The 16,210-nt window shown below is 31.9% G+C and overlaps 1 protein-coding gene across 2 annotated transcripts in view; it reads left to right on the plus strand.

The window, feature by feature from the left end:
- The first annotated feature begins 10,119 nt into the window (after nucleotides 1-10,119).
- The window catches only part of LOC126853286 (neural cell adhesion molecule 1-like), a 347,428-nt gene continuing 341,337 nt past the window's right edge, over nucleotides 10,120-16,210 (plus strand). The window contains exons 1-3 of one of the 2 annotated variants that reach the window (XM_050598889.1): nucleotides 10,120-10,225; nucleotides 10,617-10,695; nucleotides 10,980-11,026. The gene's annotated coding sequence lies outside the window, so the exon portion shown is untranslated. The remainder of the gene's footprint in view (nucleotides 10,226-10,616; nucleotides 10,696-10,979; nucleotides 11,027-16,210) is intronic. The other variant, XM_050598888.1, reaches the window with a different exon arrangement.

The raw sequence follows: 16,210 nt of genomic DNA on the forward strand, positions 1-16,210 counted from the left end.
GTATTCTTGCTACAAAATTCTCATATATATGTCCAGAATTAAAATTACAGTGTAAAGAAATCCACAAGAACTTAAGCCATGTGAAAAATTCACTCTAACCATTTTGATTTACACAAGAACTTTTGCAGAGTGACATTTTTATGCGATAGTCGACTTTATACACACTTTCAACATATATGAGTTGAAATAATTTAACTTTTTTAAAAATAACGGTATAAATGCTTATTCTTAGAAATGATATTATTGCTTCATAATTGATAATCATAATTTATTTTATATGGAATAATACAATAGGAATATGATATCAAATTCCATACTTTATTTATAATTTCCACAAACTTTAAGTTTTCAATACACATTCAAACGACAGCTATCAATTATTGATCACTATGAATAATCATCTATAATATATGTATAATACATGCATGTAGTGAAAATTAAAACCACTTATTAATTATATGATGCGAGTCTAAAATACACGAGCGGAATTTTCAATCTTATTGAAGAGGGCACAGAGTATCGAAAATACTCGGAATTAACGCCTGTTGATATCTTGGGTGTTATATTGGAAACCGATATTCATGACTCTTCATCCTCGTGTCCTTGCCACTTCATCCTGATCCCTTTCGCCCTCGTCCACTTGCTGTTCCTGTTTGAAGCGCGGACACGTGCGTACTCATTCTACTTCCTTTTCGTATCGAGCCACCGGATTATTCTCTGCCTATGTCTGAGTTTATTCAAGATCAAAGAGTGGCTTTCAGCGGAATGTGTTTGGAAACTTCAGATGGATTACGTAGTGTTTATAGATCGGTCGATTCATATATAGATAAATTGATGGACTATTAGGCGACTAATGCACGCTCAGGTGCTTTGGTTGAATAAATTATCGATAATAGCTTCTAAGTCCGACTCGCAGTGCATGACGTGATGAGACTTGTCGAATTATGTGAATAGAATATTCTATTAGGAATGGAATTAAAAAAAAGATACACAGGAGAAAGTAATTAATCATCGTGATCTCTTCTTCGAGAATATTATAAGATTTTTTCATTAAATATTATATCTATTTTTAAATAAAATTGTTAAAAATTAAAAATCTTTGAAAATATAAATCAAAGAATAATAATTATACGCGGTAAAAAGTAATGAGATTAAATATATCAAAGTAAACATTTTAGTTGCATGCAGATATTCATAAAGTCGAGAAGTTAATATACACGCGAAATAAGCTTCATCAAATATATTCATCAAATTATATACCTGTGTATTATATGCGTTCATGTCTATAATCTGACAGCACATCAATCGACTCGTATCTATGTAATGGCCCATTATCGGATTGTAACGTAATGCTGCAAGCCATCTTTTCCAATATTATAAATTAGGCACAGAAACAAAAAGCTTCCAATAGGATATGTTCTATTGAAACAAAAATTTAGTCAAATGTCTCAAAGTATTATGACTCATTATTCCCCTATAATTTTAGACGATTATCAATAAAAAATTATTAATATTTTTATGATCATGTTTATAAATTTTATTCATCATTAGAATATATTTCAAATTATTTTGTCTAATTAGTTTTATATTTTAAATATATTTTTTCGAATTTTTCTTACTCTCGCAGATATTAACACGTAGTTTTAATATGTAGTTTTAATACGAGTGGTATACAGTAGTTTTTCAGATGTGACTAGCTATGAACGGTACGTTATAGGGTCATTGGTTTCTTTCCTCATCGATTGCGCGTTTTATTTTCATCCACTTTTCCAAGCGAGCGTGAAATTCCGTATTTCACAGAAAATATGATCTGATAGAAATTTCACAGGAAATCTAAATACGATATCCGGATCTTTCAGCAAGAATAATTAATCAAATTGTTTCTAATAATATTATTTAAATTGATTTGTGAGAGGATACACACATATGCACACAATAATTAATATTAATACTCATTATTAATTAAAATGTTTAGCCTTTTTCTTAAAATAGATAAGCAAAAATTTTATTTGATAGAATTTTCTTTCTACATGCAACTTTAAACGTAGTTTTTATATTTATGATTATTTATTCAGTATCGCTACGATATTAAATCTACAGTTGAATGTACAATTAATCCGATTTGAACTGTCACATTTTCATTCTAGTATAAATAACATTCTTAAAAAAAATCACTTTTCTGTTAGGATATATTAATACATGTGTATGGTACGTATATGTGTGTGTGTGTGTGTGTGTGATAAATGTTTTATAAAATTTTTTTATTAAAGAAGACTTTTTTATGAAAAAAGAGAATTTTCTGCAATCAAGCTATGAACAATCAAAACAATCGATTAAAAAATTGTTCGAATAAATCTGAATCATATAAGTGATTATTTCCCTCGGCGTTCTATTGGCACGAAACTCGAAATCGATATCCTGAATCGCACGCTCTCCGTCACTTTGTACCCGCACATGTATACGTACCTACTGTAGAAACAATAGCTGCGTGTTGTGTTGCCTTTCCTGTCGGGCTCGGCTGGGCTTTCATTCACTCTGGACGGCCCACGGGAAATAAAGCACTTCGACGTGTCGTCGCTGATGGAGACAGAGCAGAACGAAGAGGAACGACGAACGGCGCTGGGGAAATGAAGGACGAAGGACGATGTAGCTGGCAGGTACCGGGCGGCGCATCAAAACTAATGAGCACGGTCGTGTTTTATGCTCGTTATGTCGCCGAAAGATTGGCGTGACCGTAAATCTTTGAGATAAGTCTTTTACAAATTTTGATCATGGTAAAAGCCTGATTTCTGACAAAAAATTCAAATTGGACGTATTCAAGATTTAAGGATAAGAAAGGCGTAAGAAAGAATAGGCAGAGAGATGGAGATAAGACAAATTGTCGTTTTGCTCTCCGCTGAATTCGATAAATTTTATATGCATATGAGAGACAAAGATTATATGTATATATTTTTCTTCTTGACATTTTCTTTCCTCATAAATGTATTTATATGTAAAATATATTTTATTAGATAAACTTGATTTTTCATGATAGTAAGATTGATGTTGATACTTTCAATAGATATCGAAAATAAAATTATTCTGTAGAAAATAAATTTTAGATTATGTAAGATGATTTTCTTTTTAATGAAGTAAATAGTGAAATATGAAAAGCTACAAAGGATCTAAAGAACGCTAGGCGAAGTAATCAATTATTCCGTTAGTTTATATATTGTACGATCTATGAGAAAGAGAGAGAGAAAGAGACACACACATATTTCCGGGAGAAAATTTTTCTCATTAAAATACTTCGTGGAAAAAGTTTGAATAAAAACACACTGTGAAGAAAGATCCGGGAGAGGAAGGTGAGTGTAGCGATGCCAGTCAGATATTATCGACATAATGTAAAACCAATAATCAGCCAAGCGGCGAATTCAGAGAGGCGAGAGATGGCTTGTGCTCGTCGGCTTCCGACAAATAGAAAAGAATAAAAAAAATTGGCAAAAGAGAGAGAGAAATAGAGGAAGGAGAGACGATACATTATACAGAGATGGAAAAAGAGGCGAAGAGAGAGAGAGAGAGAGAGAGAGAGATGCACGAGTGTCGATATCTATCGGATATAACCATCTCGAACAACCGGATGAAATCCATTTCCGAGATTGGCGACTATCGATTGAAGCGTATCGCGGAGCCGTCCCCGGTGCGGCCGCATTTTACTAACTTCGCGATAATTAGCTGAAACGCTTGTTAATATCGTAACCGTGTTACACCGACTGTGGTTTTCGGTTCGAGCGTTAACAAGCTTCCTGCACCCCCTTTCGTCGCTTTTCGCCACCGCAAAACCCTTGGCCATTACCACTCTTCTGCACCCGCAGACGTTCGTTTTTCGCCAACGACACATTATCTTTCATTATCGTTCCCCGCTTGAGCTATTCCGATTTTTTTAGAATAATTTGTGTTTCTTTGTAAATAATCCAATCTATGCTGATGCGTAAACACTTTCTCTCTCTCGCTTTCCCTCTCTCTCTCTCTCTCTCTCTCTCTTTCTCTCTCGATGCTTCAAATTCATATTAATTGGAATGAATGTTATATACAATAATTTAAGAAATATATATTGTAATTTCTTTCTATAGTATATACACACGCTATAAGTATACACGTGTACATATATTTAATTTTTACACTAAGCTTGGTAATGCGGTATTTTTTAATCAACAGTCATAGTGCACAAATATCTAGATGTACGAGTACGTTTCAAATATTTTCAACTTTGTGTGAGAAAACATGCAGAAGAAAAAACATGACCACAGTGTGCATACATACATTACAGAGAGAAATTATAATATATATAGATTGTATATAACATCCAATTAATATAGTATTTGAAGTATTTTATATATATATGTGCAGTTATTTATTTAATTATTTTATTTATTTATTGCACGATATAGATACAGTTATGTAACCGCTAGGGAGTTATGTCGCGTAGTCGTGATGCGAAATTAGCCGTGGTCACGTGATTGAATCTCGAACCGAACCGTTTATTTGAAGTCGTGCGTCGTCGGTGTGCAGTCAAATCGCCATCGCTCCGTCTTTTCGCGTCTTTTTAATTCGCCCCGGGCGAATTTCATATCCGGACGAATGTCGAGGATGTCGATTTTAGTGACAGATAATCATCTCAGTGCATTAATCGGCTTGCGCGATCTCGCGATTAATCACAAATAACCGCGTATCTCGGTATGCGTCGATGCATTCCACGCTCCGTCAAAGCAATAGCAACGATTTCTAATATGCAGATATTTCGCGATGTCAGTCCGATAAGCCATGTCGTTTAGCATTTGAATTATCGAGAAGCATGAAAGAGAAGAATCGAAAGATTTCGTCGCCGCGACGAATTTCATTGATGTAAGCGATCTGCTTGTCTACGATATTTGCGCGCCAAATATCGGCGCGTCCGCCATGATGGCGCGTCTGTTTTTCGAATTTTTGCGCAGTGTCGCACGCGATAAGCGTCGGGAGTGCCGAGTAAATTTGAGACGGTCGATAATGTAATAATTGAATAATTTAAATTATCATTCCGTATTATCTATTGATCGATATCGATCGCGTTCAATTGTGTTAGGACACGTAACGTATTATTTCGCGCGTTTTAATATCGTATATGAATCATCGGTGCGACGACACATCGAGGAACATTGAGAATCATCGAGGAACATCAAAGATCATGGAGGAAGCTGTAACGAATTAATTATGAGAGATTATCGCTGCTCATCTAAAATATATTTGGCTGTGAGTGATTATTTAATTATTTAATTATCTCAATCTTTTGATTATGCTTAAAATTTGTCCACAAGAATAAAAACATCTTCTTATCAATTTCGAATAACAAATAAATTTTTTAATATTGTATAAAATTATTAAAAAAAAAAGACTTAAAAATTTTTAAACGTGATGAAAGATGAAAAAAAAAATAATTTTCAAGATTACATTTTCAAAACTATGTATAGAGGCAATCAGAGTCTGAAACTACTGTAACTTGTAACGAAATATGTATGTATATTGGAAAGTGTAAATTGCAAAGTCATTAAGTAAATTGAGATTGCAAATCGCTCGTCGGGTTTTCGATTTTTTAATAATAGACGCTATAATTGGCACTGCAAGGGGCAAATTCGAGCTAGTCGTGATAAATTTTTGACGGCGTGTCTGAACAGCGGCAATCAAGTTCGGCAAACTCAGGATAGACGAAATCAGTCACATATTTACAGTTCCTAGACATGTTCTCGTAATGGTAATGAATCGATTGCACGCGCGTTATGAAATATTTGTTATCCAAAGTTAGCCGAATCATCATCGCTCTTCGGCACATATCGAGTCTTCGCGCTTTAGGAATAGTACGAGCCCTAATTAGGATCTTGGCTCTACATGAGAGTCAGCTGATGAAAGTAACTTGCAGGTAAAAAACGTGCAACGTTCCGAGATCATCCGAGAATGGGTCAGACGAATAAATATCAGGTTCTGCAAAAGGAACGTTCTTAGATTGATAGCACGTGTTGAAAAAGAATTTGTATTTTTGTAATATTATATGTGTCGCATAATATCTTTAAATTTTATTTGTATTCTTTCAAATTATATTTTAATTCTTTTTGTCGCTGAAAGAATTCAATTTTTTAAATATTTAAAAGGGTAATATACGCGTGTAAAATATATATTACTAAAAAATTATAAAACGCATTTGACATTTCAGAATAGTTATTTAATAAGAAATGCTATTCTTAAATAATTTTTATCCCATTCTGAGTTTACTCGTAAAGTTGTCATGAGAAAAAAAAAATTATAAAATATTTTTAACAAAAATCAAGTCAACTTTTAGATAAAAAAATCTGAATAGATTGTACTTCTTTCTCGCATTAATAGTTTAATCGTAAGCTATGGTAGAACTGTGAAACTCGGCGGTAATCAGAATTTTCTAGTTCTCTTATAGGAAAGGAATTCATGTATTAATAACGTAATATTCATGCATTACGTGATATATTAATTTAAATAATTGATCTATAATTTAAAATTTCCGTGTAATTTAATATAATTCCGTTTGTATATACGTCACAGTACGAAAAATATTTCGGCAGCGAATTAACAATAACATGATATTCGGCCTTGGTAACATAAACATTCGCAACGTAAACATTATCGTTTACGTATCAAGGCTTTGTTATCATTCATACGGCGACACTTGAATAGAATTGTAGTGGGGTGTGACGCTCGAATTCCTTTCCTACGTGTTATCAGTCGCACGGACACATTCAAACAGTAAAGTAATAGTGCGAGACGCTCCGTTAAATTCATTTCCTAAACGCGATCGCGAGTATGTGACATAATTTGATAAGATTAATAATTAGTTATCTTTTGCTTATCTTAAATAATAGTTATAATTTAATATTAACTAAAATTATATCGCTACGATAGGTCTTTTAGCGTGCATTTCGAGTGATGTATATACACATTTAATCAAGACCGAAATCAAAATTATGAATTATTGTTTTGCGATCTTTATAAGCAATAATTATTTCTTTAAAAATATTTAAAGTATTAAATATATTTCCAATGCTTTATCCTTTGACGGCATGATTCGGATTAAGATTATCGTGCAATTAAATCGAATCGTAAAATGAATAATTAGCATAACAAAAAACTTCATAATACATCACTCGTTCAATTAATAATTAATCATAACTTCAAATATATTTTATACACTATAATATTCCACGTGAACATATAATATAATAATACGTAAAATATTTTGGCAAATATTTGGACTTTTCAATAACAGTGTTTGGCCTTGGCGGCTCTATTGTTTACGTTTACATACATGGTCTTATTTGTACGGCGACACTCGAACAGTAACGTAATGATACGAAACGCTGCGCATATTCTTAAATACTTTTCCTAAATGATCGCGATTACAATCGCGATTAATATTAGAATAAAAATTATTATGATTATTACAATTAATGATTAATTTACTTTTAATAAAAGACACAATTGTATTGTGGATATAAGTAATTGTAAATATAAATCTTTTTCAAATTTTTAATTCCAATCATCCATTATTGTAAATAAAAATGGAATTAACAAGGTTAAAAATTATATAATAAATATAATAAATAAATTTCATTACGATCTTTTGATCATCGATATTTACGGATAATAATTATTTATTTAATTAATTCTTATAGTTAAATATATTTTGTCCGATAATTTTTTAAAATGCGAGCATAAAATAATTATTAATAAAAAGATTGCTATATTATTTTTGTAACGATGCACATGATTTTGATCTTGTGTAAATGTTAAGCGGGAATCGTATTTTCTGCATTGTTCTCTTGTGATATAATAAAATGTATATCTCGTGTAACTTCCTCGTTCGTGAGTGCCTTGCAAAGTATTCTGCAATTATTGTATGTACGATTAATTATAATTAATTGTGTTTTCACGAGTGACTGTGAATGTTAAACAGATTGAACATGATTAAACAGCAAAGGATAAATAAGAGAGGAAAGAAGACCTAGAAAGGTATCAAGCAATGTACGGAGCAACAGTATACAGTGAGTAATTTATTATATATTCTCTTTTATTTACCTCATTTATATTATTTTTAAAATATACACATTGCTCGTTCTTTTTTCATTTCTTTGGTAATGTGTGTTTTCCAATCTAAATTATCGCTGGCGATAACAAATCGGTTAGGACACGATCTTGATGTTTGATTAGGCTGATTGAGATGCCCTTTGTGGTCACTTGTAATCATTATGAACAATTAGCAAACAGCCCGCAAGTAAAATTAACTTCATAATTAAAGGTTTATAAGCGCATCAAAGCGATAACTATTTACCAAACTAAATATTTCACGCAATTTATTTATTCAAAATCAAATCGATAGAAGTTGAAAATTATTTAATAAAATTTTTTTAATGGTTTTCATCTACATTTTTTATATTCAAATATAATCTTGCACATATCACGACTAACAATCAATTGAATGCCTAATAATTAATTTCTGCTGAATTTATCATTTCATTTATATTGTACAATTTTACAATGTATATGTCTTATAATATATTTCAAATTAACAGACAATAATTATTTTTTTAACAACGCATATCAAAGTAAATATTTCATGCAATTTATTTATTCGAAATTAAAACGATAGAAGTTGAAAATTATTAACAAAAATTTTTTTAGTTTTTATGTGTATTTTTTATTCTCAAATATAATCTCACGTTATACGTATATAATTTTGTAATATGATATATATATATATATATGTATCATATTACAAAATTATATACGTATAATACCCTCCCAGGGTGTAACCTTGGCGTGGTGGGAGGGCATAGTACCCGGATGGTACCTTAAGGGCCTTAAAGGCCTCCTGAGGTTACTGAGAAGGGGAAACCAAGCACCCAACGCCGTCGTCGCTGTCATCGTGCCGCGGACGGCTTTTCGCGGCGTCGGTTCCGTCAACGTGTCGCGGACGGTTTTCGCGTCGCGACGCCGATCCCGTGTCCCGTCATCGTGCCGCGGACGGTTTTCGCGTCGTCGCGTGTCCATACTGCATTGCCACGAGTCGTACAATGACTCATATGTGGCACGCACATCTGTGGAGGACTTAGTGCGTTGCCTTGTTGCTCGTCATCGGAGCGTACGAGCAACGAGAGAGTCGCGTAACCGCATAATCGCGTTTTCGCGTCTTCGCGTCGGACTTCTATCCCGTTTTCACGATTCGAGGATCGTACTTCGTTGCCGACTAACTGGGATATCTCTCAGCGTTGCTATCGGTAATATATTAATACCCTATTAATATAATTAATTTTATATGATATTAGGTAACGTTAATACAATGTTAATGTTACATATATTATATAAATATTTATGTATTAATAAATTTAATATATTAATGGAGACGCAACGTTAAAACGCCTCAGTATCGCGGCTGAGGTGAATGCCGGCCGCGTAGCAACGTATGATCGTGCATAATATAGATGCGATGATCGCGCGGTTAATCTTGAACTTCGGTTCGAGAATTGGCTGTTGGGGGCACGCTCTGCTTCGACGAACGGTTCGGCCCGAATCGGTTAGAATTCGATCGATTTTTGAATCGTCGTTCCCTCATCTTGTTCCGTCTATCAGCTGTACTGTATCGCATTGAGGAAAGTTGGCTGTGTTTTATTAGGTTCGATTTTCGCTCGCTAGAGAAGCTGATTTCTCATCTTCTAAGTGATCTAAATTGTGAACACTTAGGACTTGGGTATCTTCATTCTCGACCCGTCTCTCAGCCTTATGATAAGCGTAAGTTTCAGTCTGTATGATAGAAACTTGGTGGTTCTCTGTGATCGTTCCTAATAAAGTTCGAGTCGGCCCTCGGTGAGAACAAGCGCGGACAAGAATTGAGCGTCGATTCCATCAATCGATTTCGTCTTCTTCCGTTGCTCGCTTAACCCTAGCTCGGAGTAATCGTGAATTCCCGACTTGTCGACTCGCAGTATGATTCTCGTGTGAAACGGGGTTCGATCGTAACGAAATTCGAAAGTGCGGAAGTGCCGCTCAAAGTATCGCGCGTGTGTAAAAGTGCGGAAGTATTTTTTAATAAAAGTGCGGGAGTGCCGTTTAAAGTATCGCGCGTGTGAATCTACCTGAGAGGAGGAGGAGGCCTAGGAGAGGCATCGGGCATCGGTGGAGCAACTCTGTGGTAAGTAATTTTTATTTTTATATTAATTATCTATTAAATATCTATTAATTGTATTTAATTATTAATTGCAAACGTGCAATTTAAATTAAGCAATTAATCGCGTGATTTAATTTTTTTCGTTATATAATTTAAATAAGAGAAAATTAGAGAAAAAGATATTTATATATAAAAGCTATAATCTTGTAAAAGTTTCTACTTTTAGCTAATAGCTTTTGTATGAAATTATTACAGTTATTAATAGATTTTTTCAAAATTTATAAAAGTATTTTATTCTTTAATCTGCTTATTATTACATGCATCAAATATAAAATTCAATGCATATAATAAATTTTTGGAAATATTAATTATTTTGAGCATTACTACAATTTGCATCTCCTATTTGTATGTTCAGATCAACGTAGCGACCCTGACATCCTGAGAGGAGGAGGAGGCCTAGGAGAGGCATCCTGCACCGGCGGAGCAACCCAAGGGTGAGTATTATTATTTGTATATTAATTATTTATAAATCCCATACATGCATTAATTCGATTCGATCATTATTTTAATAGTTTAAACAAGAGAGAGACTCATACTATAAAAGTTTTTAATTTAAAAAATAGTTTTCTTTTTTAGAGTTTATAAAAGTATTTCATATTTATATACCTTATTATTATACGCATCGGATATAAAATTCGGTGTATACAATAACAATTTTTTGAAATATTAATTATTTTAAGCGTTGCTATAATTTGGATTTTATATCTTTGTGTTGCAGACAACGTAGCCTCAAGACCAAATCTCCGCTGTTGCGCATCAGTGCCGGTGAGTGATGAAACTTTTATTTAATTTTAAAGTAACGGATTCATAGAGATTGTAGATGTAGATTATAGATTATAGATTGTAATAAATCCGTTACTTTTAAATGGATGAGCTTAAACAGATTCAGTTGAATAACTTTGAATAAGTTTTTTTAAATATATATTGCATCTATTGCAAAATATAAATTATATAAAAAAAATTAAAGTCTAAGTTGAAGAAGGAAGATTATAGAAAACCATTTTTTTCCAATTCGTAGATTTTATTTAATTTACTGAATAAAGAACGATAGTAATTTTATCAATTATACGTGTCATGGTTCATTCTTATAACGCACGGCAATTTTATCCTAATTTCTTATAGCTCATTCAGTTGTAGAATTTGTTTGTAGACTTTGTTCTTAAACTTTAGTTTAACTGAGAGATCAAAAATTAATCAATTAATTATAATATGATAACAAATGGCATAAATATTGTGTAGATTAATATTATTTTATTATAAATTATATATTATTATATAAATTAATATTATATATTATTATATATATGCATTATTATATTAAATAAATTATATATTAATATTCAAATTTTAATCAAATTTATATATTTATCATAATTTTTTAATCAAAATTTTGATTGATAATTTGGCTTTGTCTCAGTTAAAATAAAGTTATTAAAATGAATATTCAACGAACGATCGTAAAATTGTACGATCGTCAACGAGCGTAAAATATTTGCGCTCATCTGCTGGCGACAATAATTAGCCGCCAAAAGAAGGAGTTTATCTCCTTACAAGCGCAAGAAAAATCTTGCGGCTATTCGCCGGCTAATAAATAGCATCAACGATAAAAGGAATATGTATTTCCTTTTTCGATCTCTTGTTCGAGATCAATTCAGCAAGTGGCCAGGAGCAACGAAAGGTAGGTCCAACTGGCCTGAAGAATGGATATGGTCTACGCAAAATAAGCGGCTTATACTGGTCAAAATAGCGAGAGGTACATGTAAGCTGGTTCAGCCAGCAAATAAGGATTGTTAGGGCTATAGGGATTGTTAGGACATTAAAGAGAAAACTAGAAATAAAATTACAATACATAATAATAATATTCAACTTAAATTTATTCTCAGAAAAATTTTAAAAAATAATATAAAAAATAATAAATTACAATAACAATAAATATTATAATATGTTGTAATATATATTTTATGTTAAAAATATTAGTAAAGCAAATTTGATTGTTCTGAGACCAATTAACGACGTCGTATATTCCGACTTGTTAGTTATTAAAAATATTTGAATTATTAGATTAATCAATGAAATATTTCAAGTAAGCGTTTGATGATTAATCAGGACAAAAAATCTTGTTCTTTGAAGCCAAAATAGCACCAAAAACGTGTGAACTTTATATTATTTATATTATTATATTATTATTAATGTATTATATATATTTATATTAATTAAATTCTCTCTCACACACAAAATCTATTTTCTGGTCGAATATATATTCATGGCAAATTGGATTTAATTGCTCAAAGCAATCAAACCTGCTTCATTTGAAAACGCTAATAGCTTATTGGTAGGGTCACCCAAAGCAGATCGAAGGGGAAGAGTGAGACTAAGAGAGATACTATAATTTTTACATATTTATTATATTCAATATTTTTAAATAACATAGAAGCAAATATATTTAATTGGCGGATCTTTGATAAAAATAGCAGATTTTTTTCGTAAAATAAAAACTTTTCTTTTTCAAGTGCATTGCATTTCACGTTACAAGCATGCTTGTATAAAAGGACATTTAGAATGAACGAGCTAGAAGGGGGATTAAACTTGTCGACGATAGGTTGTTTTATGGGCACACGCAAAGCAGTTTTTACCATAAGTGTATTCATATCGAGAGCGAGAACTCGTACATTTGCGCGCCTACCTATTCGTTTATTACTCTCGACCGCACGAACTACTTCTCACATAGCTTTTCAATTAAGTCAAGCGGCGCAGACACCATTGTACTAAAGCCTGTTTCGATTAAACTCGCATGCACATGTATCACGCTAATAGAGCCAACAATTTACCTTGCGCGTAAAAAGTAAAAAATAAAAAAGTATTTTTTACATTTGCTCTCGTCTCATTTTGTTTATAGGGCTTATCGTTATCTTAAGATCGCATTGCGCGTATTTCGGCGTGCATCTTTTACGCGAAAAATATACTCGATATTTTATGAAAGTTTAAAATATGTTTTTAATACGGTAAAAAATAAATAGACTCTAAATGAAGCTGAAGCTAATTTTGGAGATAAAATGTGTAGTAGAATTTAATTATGAAGAATTGAATTATCTAAAGGTGTGTTTCACGATTTAACACTTTATTTTTGTCAAAATGTTAATTAATAAATTGAAACAAGTAGTCAAATTTAAAATACATAAGAGATTTTTATCTTTCTTCATGAGATATATAATTTTGTTTTCCTTTTGTAAATCTCGCTTTTTTTCTTCTTTAACATTGATCAGATCAATGTATTTGATTGTGAGTTTTTCTCAATGAAGAAAGAATTCTCCAATAATAGGCGAATTCACCACGATGGATGGAATCTTGATCGAAGAGCAACTCTAAAAGAGAGAGAGAGAGAGAGAGAGAGAGAGAGATGTTGAAATGAAAGTGAATGACATTTATTTAATTACTCGAGATTCTATTACCATCGAACAATGGTGGTTTGCATTATACCGCCGAGCTGTGGCTATCCGCATTTATTGGTATGTCTGTCGTATAGCTAATAGTGTTAGTTATGATGTAAAAGGATTGTAAGATTTTTATGTAAAAAATTGAAATTAAAAGATTAAAATAACAGGAGGATTTTATTGGAAGTTATAGTATTATTTATAAATTATATAAATTTATTTTGATTAAAATATTATTCATTATTTTTAATAAAAATAATGTTTATTTTGAGCTTAATATTTGAGGGAGCTAAGTAAATAGATGGAAAGAAACGCTCTGATTACTGTGCCTTCAAATCTGGAGAAAAATGATCAGAAAGATCAGTCGGGATTATCGTCGCGTAATTGAAAAGGATAGAGAGACCTGCTTCGTGTGTTTCACAACTTCGAAAATGGAGCGCTGAATATAAAAAGCGTTTTTATCTATTATCCCTTTTTGCAATGTAGCAAAGTATATATATACATATATAAGTGCTTTTGTTGGTAGAAATAAAAGATAAATATTTTTTGCGTAACAGAACAAAGAGAGATTCCATTTCAATAAACTTTATATATCTTCTTTCCTTAATTTTTCTTTTAATATGATAATGTTATAATATTATTATGTATTATTTATATGTATCTTTACACATACACACACATATAGCTCTTCTTATTTAAATAATAAAATACGTTTCGCAAATAACGCGTTAAAGGAAGAAAAATATCTTTAAAGAAATATTTTTTTACAGTACATATATGTATATTTGTCATTCGTTAATTACTATATTTTTGATATATTTTTCAGAGATATTATTTATATTACTAGTATATTTATGTATATAAAATCTCTAGCACAAAAATTTCGTTCTAAAGTAATATCAAAAATTCTTAGGATATAATCTGCATACTTTTATAGTCAAATAATGCGGCCGTATTCCAATGAATTTTTATTGTGTGTTTGTGTATGTGTGTGTGTATGTGGAGGAGGGAGGATTTTCGCGTAAAACAACATAATCTTTTTTTTTTTTTTATTAATACATTGACTTATATTATGTGCATGTTTGTATTGACTACAATAATGGAGAAAAAAAAAAGATAAAAAAAGACAGTGATAAAGATCAATCGCAGGTCTTTTATGTTGTACGATAATATTATCTTGCGATTGGACGCTACGGTAATTAAAGTCGTTAATTTAAATAAGGAAATAGTCGCGTATATATATAGTACAAAAGAGAAAACTGCTATCACACAATGAGATCTAAAAGACAAACTATTCTCGAGTCACTCGCTCTGGGGACGCGTTTAAACGGGAATTTAATTTTCTGAAATCTCTCGACAATTTGAGCACAGCACGACCGAGACTTATCGGATGACTGAGTCGACGATTAGTATTTTCTGCAACAATGGCTCTTTGGCCGAATCGTTGAAAATTATGATCGTAATTCACCAACTAATTACGCAAAAAAATAAGGCAATTTTACGTGTCGTTCTTGTGACATGTATTTATTATGCAGATCATTAATACTGGCATTAATTACCAACACCCAATTTATATTTGCTACGAAAAATTTGTGAATAAATTTACAAGATTGATTGGATCCATATAATATTCTGTTTTGAATACGTCAATTTGATGCTGAAAATTATCTCTTATCTATTACATATTAGCTCCTATCAAATATAAATATTGTAGCTTCTATTGGATCTGGTATAATTGGGCAAATTAATCCGGCGAGAAAAAAAACTAGTTGGTAATTTAATGCTATACGATCACAATTTGATTGTTAGTAATTGGTCTTCAACAGAACCGAGAAGGACTAAATGTCACACAATTTACAAATATTGAATTTATAACGTAAACGCGCATGAACTCTCGTATCTCCAATCAAATGCTCGTATCTATTAACGTGTGTATGAATCACTTTGTGTATGAATCACACCTTGCGGTGTTGATCGATAATTATTAAACTCTCCGTATACTGCGATGTAGCATGCTCAATCCTGCGAATGTGGCTTCATTGTACATCAATCGAAGAGGATTATTATTCCGCTTGGCGAGATGTCTCGGTTTGGACCACTATGGCATGCGACAGTTCATCTTGTAAGCTCGTCAAGCGGACTCTATAGAGATAAAGCGATATTATATCGCGATATTAAAACAGTCATGACAAGTTTGACATATTTAGCGCCTCTCGCGTTGATGAAACCGCGAAAGCAGCTTAAGTCGAAAATGTAATTGTCATGTAACTGTAATTACGTTAACGCTTGAACGCGTGATATATATATCCTTAATTAGCGAAATTAACTGGAAAATCTGGCATAAATTGAATAAATCCAACAAGTTTTCAGCGATGTAATTGCGTGTGTTATAATATATAATATAATTATAAGTTAATGAGTAATTAAAATTTATTGCTTGTTTTAAACATGGAATACAGATACATCAAAAATACATCACGACAATAAATTATAATATATCTAACAATTAGAATTTTTA

This window comes from Cataglyphis hispanica, chromosome 12, assembly GCF_021464435.1.
Source record: "Cataglyphis hispanica isolate Lineage 1 chromosome 12, ULB_Chis1_1.0, whole genome shotgun sequence".
NCBI lineage: Eukaryota > Metazoa > Arthropoda > Insecta > Hymenoptera > Formicidae > Cataglyphis > Cataglyphis hispanica.